Source organism: Beta vulgaris, chromosome 8 (genome assembly GCF_026745355.1).
Source record: "Beta vulgaris subsp. vulgaris cultivar EL10 chromosome 8, EL10.2, whole genome shotgun sequence".
In the NCBI taxonomy this organism is placed as follows: domain Eukaryota; kingdom Viridiplantae; phylum Streptophyta; class Magnoliopsida; order Caryophyllales; family Amaranthaceae; genus Beta; species Beta vulgaris.
The window spans coordinates 43155988-43177852 of NC_079209.1; the positions used below are offsets into that span (position 1 = coordinate 43155988).

Sequence of the window (21865 nt, forward strand, 5' to 3'; positions counted from 1 at the left end):
TAATATTAATAATCATAAATTAATATAATAATAATAATTAATGATAGTAATGATAATTAATAATAATTATTTTATATTATTTGTATTAATATATTAATACTTGACGATGATATATAATAACAATAATATCTAAGAAGTAAATTAATATTACTATTTTAATAATTAGATTTAATAATTTAAAAATATTTAGTAATAAAAATAATATTGGGTTGGACCGCGAAAATTACATCATAAACCGTCTTGACGCGATTTGATTGGTTTATGGGCTAAAAAAAGTGGGTTTATTTGTGCTTTGACCTAAACCATGTTCCTCCTAATAATAATAGTAATAATAATTAGTAAAGCTATAATAAAAAATATATATAGAAACAACAACAACAACAATAATAATAATAATACTTAATAGTAATGATATATATTTAAATAATAATAATAATAATAATAATAATAGTAATTAGTAAAATAAATTATACCAACATAATAATAATAATATTTAACAAAATGGTTATAAAAGAATAGAGCTAACTGAACTGAACTGAACTGATCTGAACTGAACTGAACTGAACTGATCTGAACTGAACTGAACTGAACTTATTGGAGCTGAACTGAACTGAACTGAACTTATTGGAGCTGAACTGAACTGAACTGAACTTATTAGAGCTGAACTGAACTGAACTGAACTGAACTGAAAATAAGCTGGGGAGAACAGGCCCTAAGCAACCGTTATGTAAAGTCTAAATTTAACGTTTTAACCGTAGAACTGTTATCTTAGGTTGTATTGATAATATATCACTTAACACTTATCTGAATTTGTGTTATCTTTGCTATGAAAATATTATGCATGAATCATGATAGATTAATTTTTTATGAGAATAATAAATTTTTTTATCTTTGCTTTATTATTATTAATAATAATAAATTTATCAAAATAATTAAATTAAAAAAACTGTCATGGCTGAAAATTAGGAGCACTAAGTACATAATCTTAACCCCCCGTTTTCAAGTTCTAAATTGTGTAAACCCTTCATCTTCCTTAAATGAACAATTCTTGAATTACCTGGAATTCCAGGCAGATAAAATTCCACCGGGAAAACGAGCATCATCACGTACTACCTTCGGCTCTCATCTCCCGCGACGTTCCACCTCAATTCCATTGCAGCAGACAACGTCGAAAATTCATCACAATTCGCAATTTAGCAAATCGTTTTGGAAGAAACCGACTACTATATCACAATTCGTACGCAATTTCATTATAGGTAATTCTTAATTTTCAAGTTGTAATTTTCACAACCGGTTTCGCTTTTCCCCCATTTTCTAGCTTTTTAGTCATGTAGTATTCCGAATACAAGTTTAATCTGACTTAAAAAAAATTGATCTTACTTAATTTCGCAAAAGTTGATTTCTTCAACTTCTAGGGTTCCAATTCAATTCCATAACATAAGCATAAAATTAACGAGATAGTAGCAAAGCACAAATCATCAGAAGTTTGTATCCCACCAAGAGAATATGGTGTGCGAAAAGTGTAAGTTTTTCTCTTCCTTTATGTAATCCAATTTCATGATATTCAGTTTTCAATTGCAATATTTCGTTTATTCAAAGACCTGAATCACGAGGCATCAAAATTAGAACTGAGCTTTGCTATGATTTTCTTTTATATTGCAAATTTAGTCTGTTCTTTGACATCAGTGTTCAATTAGTTTGGATATTGAGGACAAGTCGGCAACCCAATTTTTTAAAGGGTTAGGTTCTATGTATAAGCAATCGATGTCTTAAGCACTTTGGCTGCTAGTGCACTAATATCTTTTTAGGATGTATTAGCTACTTTCATCAATGTGTATGTTTTATGAAAACTCTTGATCTCAAGTTCCAAAAATGACTATATCCTCAATAACCATAATTTTGGTGGGTATGGTGAAAACTATAGGAAATTCTTACAATTTAGCCATGCTTAAGGCAGTAAAAAAGTTTACCTGTTTGGTACCTTGTAACCATTCCCGTTTATTGAGAGTGTTGATTCCTATGGTGATAGAAGAGGGATTGTTCTTGAAGTTGTGCCATAGAAAGGCATGGTATCCAACACTTAGGAACAGACTCAAAGGAACCAAGATGGTATCTAAATAATTTGCCACTGCCATATTTTGAGGCCTAAAAAAAATGTAAGACAACTTCTTTGGAGATCTATCGAAGGTTAATTAATTAACTAGAGCTCCCAAAAAATAAATGGTTTGGAAGTTTGGTGAGATGAGTATTGCTTAATAGTCCTACGAATACTAAGGACAGTGGAGTCTTAGTCATGAAAGCAAATTAGTTAAAGCTTTTATCTGATGGAAACCAATAATCCAATACTATAGTTTGTTCTATTGCTTGGTGAGATGAGTATTGCTTAATAGTCCTACGAATACTATAATCTATTCTATTGCTTGGTATAAACGACCTATACTCTTGTTCAGTTTACTTCAAAAAAATATGCAGTAGAAACTTATTGGTCTATCGGTATTGTCTTGACTGTGCAGCAACATAACAAAGAGCTTTTAGTTGGTATGGTGAGACAACAATTTAAAAAACACGTACATATCCAGAAACTAAAGGATGAGTAAGTTTTAGCTCCATTCTCCTGAGCACTTGCACTAACACAACAAAAAATGTAAAATGTCGCCTCTAAAATAGAAAGAGCAACCTTAGTATCATACTAAGTTGTTTCAAGACCGTCTCATACAAAACTTGCGATAAAATTTTCAGTGTGCAAAGCTAAGGAGGTGTTTAAAGTTGGTTACAACAACATATGGAGCACAAGCACTAAGAAGTACACTGCTAAGGAAAGTTATAAATAGCTGAAAGGTCAATATGAGACTGTGGGTTGGCATCATTGGGGGAATAGTCTTAATATTCCAAAACATGCCTTTATAAGCTGGCTTATTGCATTGGGAAAAGTTAAGACAAGAGATAGGTTGAAGGTTGCTGGAGTCTGTAATGATGTGGCATGCTTATTGTGTAACAGTGGGACTGATAGTTGTCTGCATCTTCTCTTTAGGTGCCACTTTAGCAGGACAGTGTGTGTAAATGTTATGAATTGGTTGCACATCAAAGTGGGGAATGATGATTGTTTATATACTGCATGGAAAAAGTGGGGAAGAAGATACAGAAGTAGAAAACAACAACAGATTTGCTATAGTGCACTGGCAGCTTCTGTTTACCATATATGGAGAGTAAGGAATCATTCTCTGTGGGGAGAATGCAGTGCTTCAGCTTGATAGAGTGGTGTAGTGCATAAATCAAGTAGAGGTTGTTGGTAGAGTCAAAATGCAGATGAAAGAGTCTTGGCCTGAAGCTGTAAGAAATTGAGTAACTGTAATCAGTGGCTAATGTAGCTGCTTGTGTGTGGTGTTTGTGTGTATTTAGTTGTTTTTGTTCTGCAAGTGTTTGTACTAGTTTGGCATAGGCTATAATGTTGTCTGTTGGCTCTCAATAGTTTTGATAATATAATTCTTACATTTTACCAAAAAAAAAATCAGTTTAAAACAATTTAAATTTAGATTGGTTTAAATTAAGTTCAGTTTCAGTTTGAATTAGTTCAGTTAATTCAGTTACATATTCAGTTCAGTTCAGTTCAGTTGATCGATCAACTTTTTAGTTTTTTTCCCAGTTATTTTCAGTTGCAGTTTGTTTTAAAACTGTTGCAGTTCAGTTTTGGTTTTTTATTTACAGTTTATTTCAGTTTCAGTTCATCATTTTTTCAGTTGATGTCAGTTACAGTTACTCTCTGTTCAGTTTAATTCAGTTCAAATTTCAATTATGTCAGTTCAATCAGCAGTTCATTAACCAAAGTTACAGCTCTACTTCCACCCAATTTCCTGGGTGAGATATGCTAAGAAGGCAGCAACTTCACACTTTTTATCGTCATCGGTCTTCCAGTGCCAAACTAAGGGCTCGTTTGGTTGAAGTTGGGAAGTATAAATACCCATGAATTTGCATTGCCCATGACATTTAACTTCCTGGGAATTACATTTTTTTGTTTGGTTGAACATGGGAAATTCTATTTCCCATGGGAACTTCCACTTACTTAGGGTGGCCTAGGTATGTTATTTCCTCCATTTTGTAGGAAATAAAACTTCCTAGGAAGTTTTACTTCCCATGTTTTTGTCAACCAAATAACAACACATTTACTTATTTCCTTGGAATTCTTATTTCTTAGGAATTCTAATTTCCCATGCATTTGAAGGTTAACCAAATAAGCTCTAAGTACAGAAACTGATAACTTGTTTGGTTGATCACCACATTAAAGAAACAACACCAGTTGTGGTGGTTCAGCAATAACATGGACATTATCGGCATCCTTCGCGGCTGTAGCCAACTGTGTTGTCGCAGTAATCAAATTTGCTACAACATAATCCAACGATACAATCACGATTTTTTTGGGTATAATATAAGTATATATTACCGAATCAATAAAAAAGCCACCAATTTACATCCTAAACTGCAGAGAAACAGAACTCCTCAATGCAGTATAGACTAACAAAATCTATACACACCTATTTACAAGTATATTAATCCAGTATCATTTGTTCCTCATCAAACCACTATAATTCTACACAACTATTGAATCTCCCATAAAGTCTCTCTGTATCTGTTTAATAATCTAAATTGGACTCTTAACATCATCATTCCACAACACGAAATTTCTATTGTGCCATATATGATAAACCAAGTCAGTAAGGGTAGCATAACAAATGTTTTTGTTGTTTTTTATTTTTCTATATTTAACCCCATTTCTTCCATCAAACATAATGACTCTCTTGAGTAGTATATGTAATTTCCAGCCAATCCATAATACCATGGCAGACTAGCATGCTACCTTCACATATGAAGAATAGATGTTCACAGGTCTCCTCTTCAATACCACAAATCATACAGTTCTTATCGTGACTTACACCAGCTCTACAAAGTTTTTCTTTTGTTTTCAACTTACCAAATGCTGCAAGCCATGCAAGTGTTTTGGAATGTTCAGGGTATTCCAGGCCCTATGATGCCAAGGAAAGTGCACTTGTTTCCCCTGTAGCCAAGCAAACCCGTCTTTGATAGTGTATTTTTTTTGTCTGTGTGAGCCAAGTGTTGGTGTATGCAACCTTAGACACATCCTTCATCTTCCATATTGCTCTCCAAACCCAACTTGCACTGGATGGTGGTACAACCGCAATTTCGTGCCATATATAACTAGGGCACTTTACAAACAAGCTAAGCAACGGCCAAGATTATGGCATATATTGGTCCAAAAGAAGACAATTTGGAGAAGTATGATGATAGAATGATAGGGGAGGAAAAGCAAGCAATTTATGAGATGAGGCGCCTAAAAATGAACAAACTTAAAAAGTGTTAGGTATAAGAGCGCAGCGGAAACGTAATAAGATCGAGAAATTAATAAGAAAAATAATGCAAGAAAAGCAATAAGGGACACACAATATTTAACGTGAGAAAAATCCTCAAATAGAGGTAAAAAACCCACGGACGACGAGTACCCAAAATCCACTATATAAAATTATGAGAGTACAAGTACCCCAAATTAATAGGGTAAAGATAAAATTACAACTCCCACAATTGTTAATTACAAACTCACAAAGGAGAAAATTAGAGTGAATAGTGGAGTAGGATATTGTGTGGATGGCTTTTTGTAGATGGCTTTTTTTGTAGTTTTTATGGGATAGCCAAATGAGGTTCAACACCTCTATTTATAGGTGTTCAATGTCGGCTTAGGAATAAAAAAAATCATTAGAATGCTCTAGAATTTTATTTGATGCATTTGTTCTCCAAGAGCCACGTAACATGTTGTTGGAGAATTCTAGTGGGATCATGACAAATCATGATCAAAATATTGATCTTCATACTACCAAATATTGATGGTTTATGATATAAACCGACATTAGCTTGCGGGCTAATGGAATTTGGGCCATCTTGACCCAACAATCTCCACCTTGGAACAAATTCCGTAGGTCACTCGTCGTCTGATCCCCAACGGGCCTAGCAAGCATGAATTCCCACTAAGTCTAAGCAATGATCGAACTTAGTGGTAGGAAGTGACTTTGTAAGCATATCTGCTGGATTATCTGAAGTGTGAACTTTTTTGACAATAATGTCACCTACAGCAATTGTATCTCTGACATAGTGGTATTTGATAGAAATATGCTTAGTCTTGGAGTGATATGCATCATTCTTGGTGAGAAAGATAGCACTTTGGCTGTCAGAGAAGATGGTAGTGATACCTTGTGAAACACCACGATCCATAACAAGACCTCACAACCATGTAGCTTCGTTTATACCTTCTGTAGCTGCAATGTACTCTGCTTCAGTTGTTGAACGAGCAGCTTTAGATTGCAATGAAGCTTTCCAGCTTATTGCACCAGAACATAGAGTGAAGATATAACTTGAAAGTGACCTTCGACGGTCCAAATCACCACCATAGTCAGAGTCAACGAACCCAACAACATCACTTGAAGATGTTAGAGTCCTATCAAAGACCAACCCCAGATCTATGGTACCTTTTAGGTAACGGAATATCCATTTAACGGCATTCCAATGATCTTTTCCGGGGTTGTGCATATACCAGCTCACCATGCTAACGGCATATGCAAGATCAGGTCTAGTGCAGACCATGGCATACATGAGACTACCAACTGCACTAGCATAGGGAATGCTACACATTTTTTTTTCTTCCTCTGATTGTGGACATGAAGTAGATGATAATTTAAAATGAGCAGCAAGAGGAGTAGAGACAGACTTACAGTTATTCATGCTGAATTTATCAAGAATTTTCTTGATATAATTCTTCTGTGATAAGTATAATTTTCCGGCTTGTCGATCTCGACGTATCTCCATGCCAAGAATTTTCTTTGCTGCGCCAAGATCCTTCATCTCGAACTCCTTACTTAGTTGAGACTTCAAGTTGTTGATTAGAGACTTATCACAAGATGTATCATCATGTCATCCACGTACAACAACAAATATAGACATACACTCCATCAAACTGTTGGAAATAAACACAGTGATCATATTGACTGCGTGTGTAGCCATGTCCAATCATGAAAGAGTCAAATTTCTTGTACCACTGTCTGGGAGCTTGTTTTAGGCCATATAAGGATTTCTTCAAGCGACAGACCAGGTTTTCCTTTCCAGGAACAACAAATCCCTCGGGTTGCTTCATGTATATCTCTTCTTCAAGATCTCCGTGAAGAAAAGCAGTTTTGACATCGAGTTGCTCTAACTCCATGTCAAACATAGCAACTAATGCAAGAAGGACTCTAATAGAGGTATGACGTACAACAGGAGAGAAAATTTCATTAAAGTCAATACCTTCTCTTTGATTGCAGCCTTTGACAACAAGGCGTGCCTTCCATCTTGCAGGTTCGACCCCGGGAATTCCTTCCTTTTGCTTGTAAATCCATCTACATGTAAGCGCTCTTCGGCCTTTAGGTAGCTCTACCAGATCCCAAGTGCCTTCTTGTGGAGACTTTCAATCTCCTCATTCATAGCCAGAGCCAATTAGATGATTTGGTCCGAGATGGCTTCAGAATAAGTAGATGGCTCGACCCACTGGAGTTTCTTCACCTACGTAAGCATAAGCAACCAGTACTCCTCTTCTGGATATCTCGTGGATCTCTTTTGTTGCCTTCTCGGACGATCTCGTGCGAGATTATAATCCGATTGTTGTGGCTGGATAGTGTCTGTGGTACCTGGAGCACGATCATCATCGTGTGCATCATGGCTGGATTGTGGGGTCGAGGAAGAGTGAGCATCAACCATGGGAGACTAGTACTTGTCTCCAACTCCACCTTTTCGCCTGCACTTTCCTGATCACCTGTGCTCGGAGAAGAAATAGAAGACTCCGATCCAGAAGATTTTAACATAGCATTTTCATTGAAAGTGACATCTCTACTAAGAATAATTTTCTTAGTTTCAAGACACCACAATCTATAACCTTTAGATTCAGAAGAATAACCAATGAAAATGCATTTCACAGCTCTAGAGCTAATTTCCCTCATTGATATGAGCATAAGCGGTACAACCAAATACTTTGAGAGAAGAATAGTCAACAGTTGTACCTGACCATACTTCTTCTGGAATTTTGAAGTCGATAGAAGAGTGTGGAGATCGGTTGACATATAAGCAGCCGTGGAGATAGCTTCCGTCCATAGATCACGGCGATGCCACAATCCAGCATTAGAGAGCATACAACGAGCTCTCTCGAGGAGAGTTCTGTTCATACGTTCTGCTACACCATTCTGTTGAGGCTTGCCGGGTAATGTTTTGTGTCTAGCAATGCCGGCTTGTGCGCAGAATTCTTCAAATTCACCATCACAGAACTCCAAGCCCCGATCAGTCCTGAGCTTCTTGACTTTTCTGCCAGTCTGGTTTCACAAAGAGCCTTCCACTTTTTGAAAGTAGGGAAGGTATCATTTTTATGTCTTAAGAAATAGGTCCAGACTTTACGAGAAAAGTCATCAATAATGGTCATCATATAACGTTTGCCAGAATAAGATGTGACCCTTGAAGGTCCCCATAAATCAGAATGAATATAATCAAGAATAGCTTTGGTACTGTGAGTAGCTGTAGAGAAACTTACTTTCTTTTGTTTCCCATAAACACAATGCTCACAGAATTCCAGCTTACCAGTACCAGGTGTAAGAAGACCACGCTTGCTCAGGATTTCCATACCTTTCTCACTCATGTGGCCAAGGCGCATATGCCACAATGAGTGAGATCTGAATCAGAGAGTGAGGATGAAACAGCTGCTGAACCTGTCACTGTATGTCCCTGCAAGACATACAGACTGCCATATCTACAGGCTTTCATGACAATCAGGGCACCTTTAGTAACCTTCATAACTCCACCTTGAGCTGAGAATTTATAACCAAGGGACTCAAGAGTGCCCAATGAAATTAAGTTGCGTTTTAAGTCAGGAATATGACGAACTTTAGTTAAAGTCCTGACAACGCCATCATGAGTCTTGATTTTGATTGAACCTATTCCAATAGCCTTGCAGGGAGTATCATTTCCCATTAAGACAGTACCACAATCAACAGATTCATAAGTGGTAAACCAGTCCCTATGAGGACACATATGATAGGTGCAACCAGAATCAAGAATCCATTCATGAAGACCCTTCTTTTCAGAAGTTACCAATAATACGAGTCACCTTCAGAGTCAGTTTCAATGAAACTGGCTTCGGCGGATTTTTGAGGTTGTTTTGATTTTTCTTCTTCTCTTTTTTATTTTTCAACTTATAACACTCAGAAATTTCATGCCCTGACTTCTTACAATAACGACAGGTTATGTTTGATTTATGTCCCCTTGATTTAGATCTAAATTTCTTTTTATGGGTACTTCCTCTTTCTTGTATCTCCCTCTTACATTTAAACCTTCAGCTTTATCATTAGTATGCACTTCAAGGTCAAATTTTTCTTTTGAGAGTAAATTAGACTTAACATCTTCAAAGATAAAGTACCATTATTAACATATAACATAATTTCCTTAAAGTGCTTGTAAGAGGGAGGTAGGGACACAATTAATAAAACAGCTTTATCCTCATCATCAATCTTGATTTCTAAATTTTCAAGATCAATAAGAATAGAATTAAATTCATTTAGATGAGATTGAATGGAAGTACCTTCCGCCATACGAATTGTGTATAGCCTTTCTTTGAGACGGAGTTTATTTGCGAGGCTCTTGGTCATATAGAGAGACTCCAACTTTGACCATAACCCGGCTGTGGTCTCTTCATGGATGACCTCGCGTAACACCTCCTTGGCTAGACATAATTGGATCGCCGACATTGCTTTTTCATCCATCTCTTCCCATTGCTCGTCAGTCATTGTTGCCGGCTTTTTAGTTTTTCCTTCTAAAGCCTTTTTTAATCCGTTCTGGGTAAGACGGCCTTCATCTGGATCCTCCAGATGCTAAAGCTTATCTTGCCATCAAATTTCTCGATGTCGAACTTAGTGACAGTCGACATATTGAACCGTTAGCTCGGATACCACTTGTTAGGTATAAGAGCGTAGCGGAAACGTAATAAGATCGAGAAATTAATAAGAAAAATAATGCAAGAAAAGCAATAAGGGACACACAATATTAACGTGGGAAAATCCTCAAATAGAGGTAAAAAACCACGGACGACGAGTACCCAAAATCCACTATATAAAATTATGAGAGTACAAGTACCCAAATTAATAGGGTAAAGATAAAATTAAACTCCCACAATTGTTAATTACAAACTCACAAAGGAGAAAATTAGAGTGAATAGTGGAGTAGGATATTGTGTGGATGGCTTTTTGTAGATGGCTTTTTTGTAGTTTTTATGGGAAAGCCAAATGAGGTTCAACACCTCTATTTATAGGTGTTCAATGTCGGCTTAGGAACAAAAAAATCATTAGAATGCTCTAGAATTTCATTTGATGCATTTGTTCTCCAAGAGCCACGTAACATGTTGCTGGAGAATTCTAGTGGGATCATGACAAATCATGATCAAAATATTGATCTTCATACTACCAAAGATTGATGGTTTATGATATAAACCGACATTAGCTTGTGGGCTAATGGAATTTGGGCCATCTTGACCCAACAAGAAGTTACTTCTATGTTCTAATCCATTTAATTTTTTGTCTTCCATTATTTAGATCTTTTTTAGGGAGCTTTTCTATGCTTGTTCCACTAACTTAAGAAGTAAGATTACTTGTCAACAACAAACCAACTTAAAAAATCTATTTTAAAAAAAAACATATTGAAAAATTTTCCATTCTTGCTTAGTTACTCATTAATTGAAAGACATATAACATTCATAATTGAAGTCAAGTTTAGAATATGATTGTTAAATCTGATATGAAAATTATTCATTATTTTCATATGCGGCCTTGGGTGTGGTTTGTTTGATTCAACTAATCATAGAAGAGTTGGTATTTATTTTTCTTTTGATGAAAAGAGTTGGTATTTGTTGCGACCATATATTCATACCAATCAAATCATCCATTTGTCGTAGAAGGAGATAAAACAATTGAACTTGCACAAAGAGAGCTAGAGATAGTAAAACCCAATATACAAGTAATGTCCTCCTTGATTTGGGTACAAATAAATTCAAGTCGCTAGGTTAATAAATCAATTCGGTGTTCGGTATAGGTCCTCAGCAACATTAGACTGGATGCTTTCTTTGGTTATATGTCCACATCTATTCGAATTATTCTCAATTTAAACGACAGTCGATTTGAAGGAATCTCGCAATTTGACGCACTACATTGGCGCCTTGCGGTGTATAACTCATGAAGTGTTTGATCCGTTTACACTTCATAGTGTTGACATTTGACTTTGCTAGCTGGAGTGCTGGATCTTATTATCAGTTATCAGTTATCAGTTATCACTTAGGCCAACCTAATCTATACATATAATTATATGAATATAAGTAAGTTTGACTTGTCAAAGCAAATCCAAAGAAGCGAATAACGTCAAAGAAAATCTGTAAGAAAGACTAAAAAAAAATCCGACAAAGCGATTAAGAGGTGAGACTTTCATGAGTCAAGTAATTCTTAATTTTATTGAAATGAGACTTCCATGACCAACCTCCTTTTTCTTTTGATTTTTACAGTTTCAATCGAATCGTCATTATTTTCATCTAATTCTGGTGCACTGATGTAATCAGTTGAAGGAGGTGCATCAATATCATAATGGTTATGTGGGTCAATTATATCAACTATCCATTAAAATTTCAGAAATGCGTAAAATTTTTACCATTGTGAAGAGCAACATCAACAAAAGTACATTTCTTATTGTTTTCCTCAATTGAGAAAATTCTAACCACAAGCACCAACGAGAAAGAGAGAAGAAGAAGCTTCTAGAACCCTGGAATCCAACAAGGTGATTTCATTGATGACACGTGGCATGTATGTCATGTAAAAATCGAAATTTATGGGATTGAAGAGGTGAAGATTGTTAGTACCAAATGAGATTAATATGACAAGCCAAGATTGAGAGGGATGAGTTCAGGGCCGTTCCTGAATATTACTGGGTCCGGGGCGATATATGAAAAAAGGGCTCCTAATGTATAAGAAATTTAGTAAAACATGCACGCTATAGAATAAAAACTAATTTAGAATTGACTAACTCATATTTATCAGAAACTGTTTCTTCAAAAAAAAAACATATATATGATTAATATTATATCTAATACTCCCTCCGTCATAGAAAAATCTGAACACTTGTTGGGTCACGTTGTTTAATGTGATAAGTTGTTGTGAGGTTCTGAAATGATATTCTTTTATAGCAAAAAATAGATGTGATAGGAGTTGGTGGGTATTTTTTATTCAAAAAGAGAGAATTCACATAATAATAGTAGGACCATACCAAAAATAAAAGTGTTCACAAATAAAATGGAACAAACAAAAAACAAAAGTGTTCAAATTATTGTGAGACAGATGGAGTAATATATAATAAACTAGATAAACTGATAATTGGACGAATCGAAGCGGAATATCGAAAAAAATAATACTTTATCACCCAACGCCTAAAATATATTAGAAGTCTAATTATAGACTTTAGGTTGATGTATACTTTTATTTCTAACAATTTACAATTTTAAAGTATATTAGATATAAAATCATACTAACTAGAAAAATAAATAATATAATATGATTATAGAAAGGAAAATTAAGAAGCAAGCTCGAGTTATTGTAAAAAGAAATAAACGAGAAAAGAATAAGAAATAAAAGAGAGAAGAAATAAAAGAAAAAAGAACATTCAACAAGCAAAATGAAAGAATGTTATGACTAGGATTCGAACCCGCAAAGTATTCAGCAATTCCAACATCCCAGATAAATAACTACCATCTTGGCCAAGCTTGATATTTGCATTTCTATTGCTGAATTAAATACTTATCCAATTTCAAATATATGGGCCCTGGACCGGCGCCCCGTCTGCCCTGCCCCAGGGCCAGGCCTGGGTGAGTTTGATTGGGTTGAGATAGAAGGTAGAAATGGAGTGAGCAAAAGAAACTAATCTGACAAGCCATGAACAAGAGGGATGAGTTTGATCTAGTTGAGATAGAAGGTAGAAATGGAGCGTGCAAAGGAAAACGGGTTGACGGGTCTGGTAAAGTTGGAGATAGGGCATTTCAGTGAAAGTAAAAGAAGGAGAAGGGAGGAGAGATAGCGCAACGGGGCCGATGGGCGAGGAGAGAGAAAAAGGATGGTGGCAGGGGAGCCGAGAACCCGAGAGATAGGGGTTTATTAATTAATACACCCTTATTAGTTTCATACTTCCATACTTCTATAGTATAACCCCCCCCCCCTTTTTTTTTTATCAAGTGTCCAAAATATAAGTCGGATTTCTATTCAATCAATAATTATGTTCAAAATACCTTATGAAAATAACTTAATTCCCAAAAAATACTCATAATTTCAGCTTCCAAGGCACCATTAGTAATGATAAAATGAAATCTTTGACTCCATCAAACTTCTACACATCAAACCATGCAACATCAAATGTTCAGTTTTTATTTTGGAAAAATTGATAGAACAGTCCCAACTCTAGGCGTTTCGCAATTTTCAGTCCCAACTAAAGATTATTTCTGAGCAGTCCCAACTATATATCTTTTTGCCGAAATTGGTCCCAGCAGGTTACTGACTTGGTACAACAGGTAAAATGATTTTTTTTACTGCCACAACCTCTTACTTCTTCCTCCACTTTTCTCTCCTCCCTCCTTGCCTCTTCCTCCTCTTCCCCTCCCTCCCACTGAACCCACCCCCGAAGCCCCATCCTCTTTCTTTCTTTATTTTTCTCTTTCTGTCTTTTCTCTTGTTTCTTTCATTTTTTCTCTATTTCTTTGTTCCTTTTGTTGAAATATGAAAACTTGGATGAAAACTAACCTTGGTAGAGCTCTTGCATGTTACCCTTTTACTGATCGAAACTCTCAAACTCAACTTCTTTTTGGTGTAATTGGTGCTCCATTGATTCCTCTTCCAATTCCCCTAGATCATAAAAACAAATAAATCAAAGATCAACCAATTCTGAGTTCTTACAATCCCATAAATTATTTTTTCTGTTTTCTTTTCTGGGTTGTTTGGTTCTTGTTTGCACACGAACTGTTCGCTGAAATGTGTCAATGAAAAAAAAAAAAATTTTTTTGTTAATTTTTTTTTAGAGTTTTTGAGTTTGTTAATTGACTATCATGTGTTTGATGATATGTCTCACAGAAATCTTCGATGGCGAAATACAATCATTCATCAGTATATTGTGGCACTTTGAAGGGATCTTTGGGGTCCTTGGGGAGGGGTGGGATTTCTGGGGTTGTTGAGAGGGAGTGTGGGGGGGGGGGGAAAGGAGGGGAAATGGGATTTCGGGAGCGGCTGAAGAGGGGTAGCAGAGGAGGAAGAAGATAGGAGAGAGAAAAAGGAAGAAGGATTAAGAATTTTTTTTTAAAAAAAATTAACCTGCTAAACAGGTGATAAGTCACCCGGGACCAATTTTGACAAAAATAATATATATTTGGGACCGCTCAGAAAATAATCTTTAGTTGGGACTGAAAAGGGCGGAACGTCCAAAGTTGGGAATGTTCCTATCAATTTTTCCTTTTATTTTTCTTAAAAAGAAAAAAAACGAAAGTATTCCCCAATAAAAATGGATCTATTTATCAAAATAAAACAAGATTCCACTAACCTTAATTCCCGTGTAAAAACATAATCATGACTTATATTATGGGACGGAGGGAGTAAATGTTAAAAAAATAGACTGTCGAAGAAGAGTGTAACACATATCACAATTCACCTGTTATGTCAGTCACGAAAAGGTTATAGACCATTATGAGAACATAATCCCAATAGGATGGATTTTTCATAGTTAATCAAAAGGTGGGAATGTTTAAATAATGCCGGCTAAAGGTTGAATGATTGGATTTCATTTTCCATAAAATAAATGCAACAATGCTTTATTTGAGATTAACTTTAATGTATATCTATATTCATCGCATGAGTCCCTATTTCTATCTCTTTCTATTGATCTACTCTCATTAGTCACTAGTACAGAAAAGACAATTTGCGTCGGACTATGGTGCGACGCCAAAGCCCTTGACGCAAATGACTCAGAAACGATCTGCGTCGTATGCGGAAACGACGCAGATTAGTTAGCTATTTGCGTCGCACGTTGTATACGGTGCGACGCAGATGACTACCCAGCCCAACAACACCAAGCTCAAAGGGTAATGTGCTTCGCACATCGCCTAGGGTGCGACGCAGATGAGTGATTTGCGTCGCACCTTGGGCTACGTGCGACGCAAATTGCAATTTTTTTTTTAAATTTTTTTTAATTAAAAAAACTTGAAATGGTACAACAACAGAGATACAACAACTCAAAAATTGGAAGAGGATCGTCAAGAATACTGATGTGCTTCATCGAACAAAGAAATTAAGAACTAAAAACAAAATCAAGAAGCGAACACATGTAGAAACGAAATCAGAAATTAAACACAATAACAAAAAACGAGATGTAACAGAAACGAAATTAAACGAGATAACATACAATCTTGCGTCGATTAAGAAACGAAAAAAATTCTAACAAATATCAAAAATAAAAAATTCAGATCTAACATACAACAAAAAAACGAAATTAAAAAACTAAACCTAAAAAAAACCTAGATCTAACAAACAGAATTTCACTAAATATATTTAAAAAAAATTACAAATCGCGAAATGGAACGAACAAATTCGCCAAAAACCAGATCTCGTTCTTCTCAAATCTCGTTCTTCAATCTTGTTCTTCAAATCTCTTTCTTCAAATCGCTAAAAATCAGATCTAACAGAAAGAAATCTCGTTCTTCAAATTTAAAAAACAAACATAAATATGACAAAACGAAGAAATTCAGAATAAAATTTGAACTAAAAAATACCTGAGAAATTCGGTGCTCTTCTTCGAATACTACAGGTGGTGTTCGACGGAGATTTGGCTTTTGCAACGAAGAGAGAGAGACGGAGGCGCTACTGCTACAACGAATTCGACGAACCTAAAAGACGTGCGAATGAAATAAGGTTTCTGATAGACGTGCGACGGAGATTTCGTTCGTTCAGCACTCGAATTCGACGAAATGGACTGATAGACGCGGTGTTCGAGAGAGAGAGAGAGAGAGAGAGAGAGAGAGGCTCTGAGATTGAGAGGGAGGGAGAGGGGCTGAGAATTGAGAGGGCGTGTGACCAAGTGAGGCTAGGGTTTCTGAAGTGGGCCTCATGAAATAAAATGGGAGTGGCCTTAATATGCGTCGCACATTAGAGAGGTGCGTTGCAAATTGGGTATTTTGCAACGCACCTAAAAGACGTGCGATGCACATAGTTTGAATTTTTTTTTAATATAGAGACAATTTGCGTCGCACGAGTCAGGGTATCCGACGCACATTTGGCTTTTGCAACGCATGTAAAGCAGGTGCGACGCAATTGGGCCATATTGTGCGTCGCACTCCTCCCACATGCGATGCAAATCCCAACTATGCGTCGTTTCCGTGTCTGTGCGACGCAAATCAGGGGATGCAAATCGTTCTTTTTCTAGTAGTGAGTTCTTTTGCCTCCCTCCCCCCCAATGTAACACTTATTCTGGAACAAGTAAACATAATATTTTCATAATATATTGGTAATCATTGGATATATAGAATTTTTCATAGAAAATGGAAAGTATTTGAAGTTACTAATCATATATACTAACTCTTTCCATAAATATTAATTTTGACCAATTGCTATGTATTTTTTAATGCCGACCTTTTCAATTACTTTATGTAAATGTTCTTATAATTTTTCAACAAGCATATATAATAGTTATTTAACAAACCTCAACCCATGAATGACATGGGTCCCAAGTCTAGTGACTTAAAAAAAACACTGAATTAATCTAATAACTTTGGATAAGTTCAAAACATGTAGATTAAATCCAAGACCGTATAAATAAAGTTCAGTAATTTCAAATAACTTTTAATAAGCAAAGTTATGTTCAGTTCAGATGAGTTCATGAGAAACCAGGTGAAAAACACACCATAGATCTCTTGCTTCCTTGATAATCATAATATTCGCCTACTAGGTTGTAGACTATACTAGGTGTGAAGAAAAAAGCGGATACCCGGTTCCAAACCTGAAATTGATAATAAGGACCCGTCAGGTTCATAATCAAAACTGGTGCGGTTGGGACAAGCTCTAAGCCAAATTTTAATATCTAGTTACAATTTGGTGTAGGCCAAGTTCTTATGTTTTGACATTTATCGAAACAATTGTGTCCCAAAGTGTAGAGCATATAGCTAAGCAAGCTCAAGCTATAGTGAAATTGAGAATTAGAAATGTCATGCCACAAAAAATTAGTAGAAGAGATCCTAGTTAGTTTAAAACTCAGCAGGTGTTGGTTTTATACAACACATGATTGTAATCCTCTTGGATTAGTTTTCCTACTCTGAGTTAAAGGGTTCAACCTAGTTGGTCCTCTTGCTCTTTGGTTGGCATAAAAGAGTAGAATAATTGCTTATTGCTGCAGTCATTAAGTGGCCTATTGCGGCGGTTTTGACCGCGCAACAGTAAGGGGGTAGAAATAGGTAAATATTATATTGTTGCGGTTTTTAACCGCCGCAATATTTCAACATATTGCTGCGGTTCCTAGCCAAAACCGCCCAGCAATAGGAACTAGTATAGGTTAATATTTTTTTTTTTTTTTGCATTTTACCATCAAATTTGAAAAAAAAAATTGCTGAAAACAATAAAACACTAACAAACTCGAATTCTAGCACTTTGTTAACGTAGAATTAGGTTGAATTATTTTCCTTGCCTTTCTCCTTCACCTCAAAGGTAAAAATATATAGATATACAGAAAAAATAACTTTAAAGAAGATATACAGAAAAAATACACACAAAAAAAACCAAAATAAAAAAACCTGACATTTCATTCTTAAAAAATAAAAAAATATCAATAAAACTAAAACATTAGATATGGACAATAATAATAAAGAAATAAAAAAAAATCCTAATACAAAACCGCTGTGATAGCCGCTAGTGGCGAGCCTCGAACGTTGAAACGCCACTAGCGAACGTCGTCGAACGAACGAACCGATCTGGCGAGTGACAGAGAACGGCCGATCTGGCGAGCGACAATCATTGAAACTCTGGCGATCTGGCGAGCGAACGTTGAAACTCTTGTGAGTGACGAACCTGCCGACCAATGAACTTGGCGAGCGATGAACCTGGCGAGCGAACGTTGAAACTCTAGCGAGTGACGAACCTGGCGAGTGACGAATGAACCGAAAAGGTGTGCGTGGAAGAGAGGAGGGGGGAAGAGAGGATGAGAGAAAGATAGAGAGGAAGAAAGGATGAGAGAGAGAGGGGGGGGAAGAGAGGAGAGAGAGTGTGAAACTGAAGAGGATAGGGCGTGAAATCTGAAGAGGAGGGGGCGTGAAAACTGAAAAGAGAGAGAAAGAGAGGAGTGTTTTAAAACCCTAGGTGACCTTGTTTTTATTATCAATTTCAAAATCCTATTGCTGTGATTTTTGGTAGGAACCGCATCAATATGTTCAAATAATAATTTTTTTTATTATTTTAATATATTGCTGCGGTTTTTGTCATAAATCGCAGTAATATGTTTGGTCAAATAGTTAAAAAAAATTCAAAAAAAATTCTTTCAAACCATATTGCTACGATTTTCGGTTGAAACTGCATCAATATGAGTATTTTATATTTTTTCTTTTCTTTTTACGTGATATATTGCTGCGTATGGGTAAAACCGCAGCAATAAACAATTATTCAACTAAAGCTTGTTGCTTGCATTATGAAATCATTAAAAACAAAAGATAAGGAAACATTGCGGGAATGGAAACTATATACACACATATGTATATGTATATGTATATACATATATGTTATACGTTTACGTATATATTATATGTATACGTATATGTAAATGTATATGTATATGTATTTGTATGTGTGACCCAAGAACGACAACAGTATTGCAGAGAGCAACTATCATCATTCTCACGCATGAACCACAACAATATCTAAGTAACAACATTAAATCGAAACAGAAGCTAACATCAATAAAAACACCCTCATCCCTCTAATGAAACAATACACCACCTATAGGCATGGCTCATCATAAACATTCGAATGAAACAAAAACATTACAATACCTCACAACCATAAATTTAGGAAATTCCAAGAAGATAACCATGCTAATATATGTATAATTTTCCCTCCTATATTTCTAGCATTATACTTGTTGGGAATGTTCATCCCAAAGTCCCACATGGAAAGAATAGCAAGTGGAGGAGCTATTCATATAGTGGTGCTCAATACACTAGTACAAGGCCTTTTGGGAAGGTGCCAAAAACAAATCTCTGCGGGTTGGGCCCAAAGCGGATAATATTGTACTAATGTGTTTATGAGTGTGCGTCCGCGGCCTAACAATTGGTATCAAGAGCAAAGGTTTTGACTTGGGAAAAGTGATTTAGTGTTGTGTTGGTAAACTAGAATTTGTGGTTGAAAAATTAAAGTTTGGATTTTTGGTGTAGAAAAATTAAATTTTTAATTTTTGGGTAAACTTAACAATGGAAGAAGGGAAATTGAGTATTAAGAGGTTTGATGGTAAAGATTTTGGCTTTCGGAAAATGCAAATGGATGATCTTTTGTATCAAAAGAATCTTTACTTGCCTCTTAAGGGAAAAAGACTAAGTGGTATGCTTGAGGATGAATGGAAAGTTCTTGATAGGATAGCACTTGGAGTTCTGAGATTGACATTAGCCCAGAGTGTGGCTTTCAATGTCAAGGATGCTAAAACAACGGCGGATTTGATGGAAACTTTGTCAAGTATGTATGAGAAACCAACGGCTATCAACAAAGTATACTTGATGCGTCATTTGTTTGATATGAAAATGGTTGATGGTACTTCAGCCGCCGAACACATCAATGAGATCAATTCAGTTTTGGGTCAATTGTCTTCGGATATCGAATTTGAGGATGAAGTGAAGGCATTGATTTTGTTGTCTTCTTTGCCCTTGTCATGGGAAACTATGGTGACCGCCAGTAGCAACTCCTACGGCAAAGAGAAGTTGAAGTATGATGATGTGAGGGACTTGATTTTGAGTGAGAGCATTCGAAGGAGAGAGTCTGGCGAATCATTTGGCGGTATTCATAGTAGTGAAAGTAGGGGGAGAAGGAATCAACAAAAGAAAAATGCAAGTCATGGAAGATCGAAGTTAAGGGGACATGGTAAACCGGATGGGGGGAGCTCATATGATGTGTTGAGGTTGTGGTGATGAAGGGCATTTGAAGAGATATTGTCCAAAGAGTGTGAATGAGAAAGGGAAGAAGAAGGTTCAAGAAAGTGATGATGAAGAAGAGGCATCAAATAACTTGATCTCAGAGTACGATTCGGATGTTTTGATGGTAAGCATGGATGATCCCGATAAGCTGGTTGGGTGCTCGGGATCATGGGTCTTGGATTCGGGTTCTTCTCATCATTCGTTACCATGCAAGGAGTTATTTTGGAACTCCAAATACGAAAAGCTTGGAGAAGTTTGAAACTCACTCATGGTGGCTCGTTGGAGTTGAAGGATGTCTAGAACATCCCAAAGTTGCAGAAAAGCTTGATATCGGTGACCCAACTTGCTACATCCGGTCACAAGGTTGTGTTTGATGGTGGTTTTGGGAAGCTTGTCAAGGGAGCTATGGTCATAGCTCAGGAAACAAGAAGTGGAACACTTTACACCATTGGGAGCACAGGAAAGAGGCCCGGAATTGGCGTGGGAACTTCATTTAAGGTGTCATTTGGTTGGAAATCTATCGATAGTGGGCCAAAGGATGATAACCCCGATGAAGTGGTGTCCCATTGGCAATTTGACCGATAAAGGGTGTTTTGTTCACAAGCATGTTGTGCCAAAAATCCTAAGTGGAGCAAAGGGTGTTTTGTTCGGGTGGGAGCAAGGTGAGTTTGCTATTAGAAGAATGACACACTTCTTTGGATTAGGTGGTAATTTACTTTATTTAAGTTAGATGATACTTCAATATGCTTCCTTGGTTGTAGAAGAGGTGGTTATCTTCCTTAGTTGTATAGGAAGGGTCTTCATTTGGTTGTGCTTGTCTCTTCAATTCGACCTCCTGGGTAGGAAGGTGTATAGGTTCATGGAGTGGGGGTGCAATGATTTGGAGGTGTTGTTGAGAATCAAAGTCGGTGTAGACCTTGATGTCTTTGTATTGGAGTTGGTGCAAACTTCAATGTCATTTTCTTGGTGTAGAAAAGATGAGTTTTATCATGGTGATGCTTAGTCTAGGTGGGAGCATGGTGATAATGCTCGGGTTTCATCTAGGTGGGAGCATGACTGTTATGGGTTTGGAGTGATGTTGGATCGGGGTTGGTTGAAATCTCGGTGTTATTTTCCTTTGGTGAAAAGGAAGCGGGATTGGCTATGGCCATTGTACCGAGAGGTCATGACAATTTATGGTAGGATATTCTCTTGCTTAACCCGATCTCTAGGTGGGAGATTGTTGCATTGATGGAGATAGGCAAATAAGCCCAAGCGAGGAAGAGCCCAACCCTAGTAGCCCGAGCGGGTTGGTGCGTGGAAGATTTTGCCTCGAAGGCAGAATGTTTCCTCAAACCCTGCATCGGGCGGGTTCCTTAGCCCGGGAGGGTGAATCTTGGGCCCGGGCGGGTGATTCTTCGAGCTTGCCCGGGCAGCCCAGTCTGCACGTGAGTTTTTTACGATTTAAGTTTGAATTGTGGTCTTTGGATTGGTTTTATTCCTTGATAAATACCCTAAATTTCTGGTTTTAGAGAGTTTAACACATATATCTCAACGTTTAGACTTGGAGCCTAAACTTTTCTAGGG

At 36.6% G+C, this 21865-nt stretch overlaps 1 long non-coding RNA gene across 1 annotated transcript; it reads left to right on the forward strand.

The window, feature by feature from the left end:
• The first annotated feature begins 954 nt into the window (after positions 1-954).
• On the forward strand, positions 955-3634 carry LOC125492211 (uncharacterized). The gene is made up of 2 exons (XR_007268652.2): positions 955-1256; positions 2740-3634. It is a non-coding gene; the product is annotated as an uncharacterized LOC125492211 (long non-coding RNA).
• The last annotated feature ends 18231 nt before the right edge of the window (positions 3635-21865 follow it).